The sequence below is a fragment of the Salvelinus sp. IW2-2015 genome, unplaced genomic scaffold (genome assembly GCF_002910315.2).
Source record: "Salvelinus sp. IW2-2015 unplaced genomic scaffold, ASM291031v2 Un_scaffold5221, whole genome shotgun sequence".
In the NCBI taxonomy this organism is placed as follows: Eukaryota; Metazoa; Chordata; class Actinopteri; order Salmoniformes; family Salmonidae; genus Salvelinus; species Salvelinus sp. IW2-2015.
This window is the reverse complement of record NW_019946486.1, coordinates 1-4,778: the sequence shown is the minus strand read 5'-3', so window position 1 is coordinate 4,778 and position 4,778 is coordinate 1. Positions and strand designations below refer to the sequence as shown.

At 51.0% G+C, this 4,778-nt stretch overlaps 1 long non-coding RNA gene across 1 annotated transcript; it reads right to left on the bottom strand.

Annotated features, from left to right (window-relative positions):
- Window positions 1-247: 247 nt before the first annotated feature.
- Window positions 248-1,048, bottom strand: LOC139026590 (uncharacterized). Its single transcript, XR_011478438.1, has 3 exons — window positions 1,012-1,048; window positions 509-630; window positions 248-349 (listed from the first exon to the last, which is right to left on the bottom strand). It is a non-coding gene; the product is annotated as an uncharacterized lncRNA (long non-coding RNA).
- Window positions 1,049-4,778: the final 3,730 nt, after the last annotated feature.

Genomic DNA, 4,778 nt, shown 5'->3' with positions numbered 1-4,778 from the left:
CTGCCCCAGTCACCGGAGATGAAATACCTTTTAAACAAACTAAAGTGAGAAATGTCCTTCTGTGTGATTTAGTTCTACTCTTCCTGTAAAGGGTGAAGCAAGGAGCGGTGGAAAGTTGTACAGCAGTAGTCAGACAACTACGCATCCAGGAACCTCTATACCAGGCCGGGTCAGCAGACTGACCACCCAGGACCTCTATACCAGGCGGGTCAGACAGACTGCTATCCAGGACCTCTATACAGCCGGGTCAGACAGACTACCATCCAGGACCTCTATACCAGGCGCGGTCAGACAGACTACCATCCAGGACCTCTATACCAGGCGGGTCAGACAGACTGCCATCCAGGACCTCTATACCAGGCCGGGTGACAGAAAGACTGCCATCTCAGGAACCTCTATACCAGGCGGGTCAGACTGACTGCCATCCAGGACCTCTATACAGGCCGGGTCAGACAGACTACCATCCAGGACTCTATAACCAGGCGGGTCAGACAGACTACATCAGGACCTCTATACCAGGCCGGGTCAGACAGACTGCATCCATCCAGGACCTCTATACAGGCCGGGTCAGACAGAGCTGCATCCAGGACCTCTATACCAGGCCGGGTCAGACAGACTGCCATCCAGGACCTCTATACAGGCCGGGCAGACAAGACTACCAATCCAGACCTACTATACAGCCCGGGTTCAGACAGACCTACCATCAGACCTCTATACCATGGCCGGGTCAGAAGTACCCTGCCATCCAGGACCTCTATACGCAGGCCGGTCAACAGCACTGACACATAATCCGAGGAACCTCTGAGTCCAGGACCGGCGTCGAGACAGACCTGCCATCCAGGACCTCTATACCAGGCGGGTCAGACAGACTACCATCCAGGACCTCATACCGAGGCCCGGGTCAGACAGAACTGCATCCAGGACCTTCTATACCAGGCCGGGTCCAGACAGACTGCCCATCCAGGACGCTCTTGATGCTCGAGGCCGGGTTCAGACAGACTCCATCCAGACCTCTATACCAGGCCGGGTCAGACAGACTAGCCATCCAGGACCTCTATACCAGGGCCGGGTCAGACAGACTGCCAATCCAGGACCTCTATACCAGGCCGGGTCAGACGAGACTGGCCTGTATCAACCAGGACCCTCTATACCAGGCCGGGTCAGATACAGGAACTGCAATCCAGGACCTCTATACCAGGCCGGGTCAGACAGACTACCATCCCGGACCTCTATACCTAGGCCGGGTCAGACAGACGCCATCCAGGACCTCTATAACCAGGCCGGGTCAGACAGGACTACCAATCAGATCCAGGACGCTCTATACCAGAGACTGCTCCATCGCAGCGTCAGAGACAGTGCATCTCCCGCCGGAGACCGTTGCCTAAGGTCTACCAGACAGATTTTAAGACAGACTAATAGACCATACCATCCGGACTGAATCAGGACCTCTAACCGGCGGGTCAGACAGAACCATCCAGGACTTTACGAGAATTGCAATGGCCTAGTACTGCCACAGCAAAGTTGAATGGTCCCACAACCAACAAATTGACAAGAGCTTGAAGATTTGTTTTTATAATAAATGTGAAAACATTGTACAATCCAGGTGTGCAAAGCTCTTAGAGACTCACAGCTGTAATCATTGCCAACCCTCTAACACGCATTGACCTAGGGGTATGAATATTTATGTAAATGGTATTTCTGTATTTCTTTTTCAATACATTTGCTTACATTTCTATAAAAAATGTTTTCACTTTGTCATTATAGGGTATTGTGTGTAGATGGGTGAGAAATAAAATCAATTTAATCCATTTTGAATCAGGCTGTTAAACAACATGTGGAATAAGTCAAGGGGTAATGAATACTTTCTGAATGCACTGTGCATGTACCTCCATTACCTCGTAGCCCTGCACATGGCCTCGCTACTGGTACCCCGTGTATATAGCCCTGCAATGGACTCGCTACTGGTACCCACGTATATAGCCGCTGCACATGGCCTCGCTAGATGATACGCCACTGTTATATGCCCTGCACATGGCTCGCTAACTGGTACCCCGTGCATATAGAGCCATGTTATCATGGCCCTCGCTACTGGTACCCCACGTATATAGCCATGCACATGGCCTCGCTACTGGTACCCCACGTTATAGCCCTGCACATGGCCTCGCTACTGGTACCCCGTATTATAGCCTGCACATGGCGCTCGCTACTGGTACCGCCGTGCATATAGCCATGTTATCATGGCCTCGCTACTGGTACCCACGTAATATTAGCCCTGCACATGGCCTCGCTACTGTACCTCCGTGCATATAGCCCTGCACATGGCCTCGCTAGCTGGTACCCCAAACGTATTAGCGCCCTGCACAATGGCCTCGCTACTGGTACCCTACGTATATAGCCCTGCACATGGCCTCGCTACTGGTACACCACGTATATAGGCCTGCTACATGGCCTCGCTACTGGTACCCGAGCCACGTTAATAGGCCCTGCACATGGCCTCGGGCTACTGTACCCCACGTATATAAGCCGCTGCACATGGCTCTGCTACTGGTACGCCCGCGTATATAGCCCTGCACGATGGCCTTCGCTACTGGTACGCCCACGTATATAGCCTGGCACATGGCCGCTACTGGGTACCCATCGGATGTATATGCCCTGCACATGGCCTCGCTACTGGTAACCGACCGCGTCTATAGCCCTCACATGGCCTCGCTACTGGTACCTCCACACGTATATAGCCCTAAGCAGGTGCACTGCACAGATAGAAGATTGCTCGCTACTGGTACCCACGTATATTAGCCCTGCACATGGCCTCGCTACTGGTACAACCCCCACGTATAACACTGGCACATGGCCTCGCTACTGGTACCCCACGTATAATACCTGCACATTGGCTTCGCTACTGGTACCTCCACGTATTATAGCCCTGCACATGGACTCGGCTCACTGGTCCCACGTATATAGCCCTGCACATGGCCTCCGGCTAACTGGTACCCACGTATATATGCCCTGCAATGGCCTCGCTAACTGTACCCCACTGTATAATAGCCCTGGCACATGGCCTCGCTACTGGTACCCCACGTAAATAGCCCTGCACATGGCCTGCTAACTTGGTACCCCACGTATATAGCCCTGCGCACATGGCCTCGCTCTGGTCCCCACGTATATCCCTGCACATGGCCTCGCTCCTGGTACCCCACGTATATAGCCCTGCACATGGCCTTCGCTACTGGTACCCACAGTATATAGCCCTGCACATGGCTTTCGCTACTGGTACCCACGTATATAGCCTGCCCATGGCCTCGCTACTGGTTACCCCACGTATAATAGCCCCATAGCACATGGCCTCGCTACTGTACCCGTGTATATAGCCCTGCACATGGACTCGCTACTGGTACCCTGCCTCCCAACCCCCGCGCATATAGCCCTGCACATGGACTCGCTCTGGTACCGACGACCCGCGATATAGCCATGTTAATCAATGGACTCGCTACTTGGGTACCCGTGCATATAGCCATGTTATCATTGACTCGGTACGGATACCCCGTGCATATAGCCAAGGATATCATTTGACGTCGTGTTGAGATTTTTCGCAGTCATCTGATGATTTTCAGTAACCTATATGTTACTCTTTGAAGTAGAAAGAAAATCATATAAGCTTAAAAATTAGACATATGTAGCAGAACCTGTTGAGTGTCCAAGCTAGATCAACATCAAATTGACCAATTGGACTTGTAAAAAACAGAACGTAAGCCAGAATCTGTGTAGATGAGGCAAGGTAAAACTAACAAGAACGTGCTGGTCTGGCCTATCTGATCTTGTAAAGCTACTGGACAACGCACACATAGTTAAGAATACATTGATAATATAGGTCTGAACTTGTAAAGACCTTTGGACAGAAACTTTAGCTTAAGGGGTATGCGATGAAATGCCTCCGAACAGCTGATGCTCTCAATGGCATGAACTCAGGTTGCTTGCCTCGAAGCGAGCATAGAAGTGAACTTAGCTCGTCTGGTAAGGCTCGTGTCACGGCACGCCGCGCTGTGCTTCCCTTTGTAGTCCTGTAATAGTTTGCAACCCTGCGACAGTCCGACGAGCGTTGGAGCGGTGTAAGTATGATTCAATCTTTGCCCTGTATTGACGCTTTGCCTGTTTGATGGTTGTCGCAGGGCATAGCGGGATTTCTTGTAAGCTTTCCCGGGTTAGAGGTCCCGCACCTTGAAAGGCGGCAGCTCTACAACTTTAGCTCAGTGCGAATGTTGCCTGTAATCCATGCTTCTGTTGGGGTATGTACGTACAGTCCCTGTAGGGCCGACGTTCTCATGCGCTTATTGGATACAGTGACTATGTGGTGTATTCCTCAATGTCATCGGAAGATGACAATTTTTTTTATAGACAAGTCACTGGTGCCTTCCCTGCTTAATTATTTGCTTGTAAGCAGGAATCAGGAGGAGAGATTGTGGTCGGATTTACCAATGGAGGGCGAGGGAGAGCTTTTGTACGCGTCTCAGTGGTGTGGAGTACAGGTGATCTAGAATTTTTTTCCCCTCTGGTTGCGCCAATGAAATGTTGATAGAGATTTGGTAAGAACTGATTTACGTTTCCTGCATTAAAGTTCTCCGGCAACTAGGGCGCCGCCTCTGGGTGAGTGGTTTCCTGTTTGTTATTCCATTATACGGTCCTTATGCCAGCATCTGTCTGTGGTGGTAAATAAAGAGCCACGAAAATATAGCTGAGAACTTCTCTAGCAAGTAGTGTGGCTGCAGTTATCCAATATACTC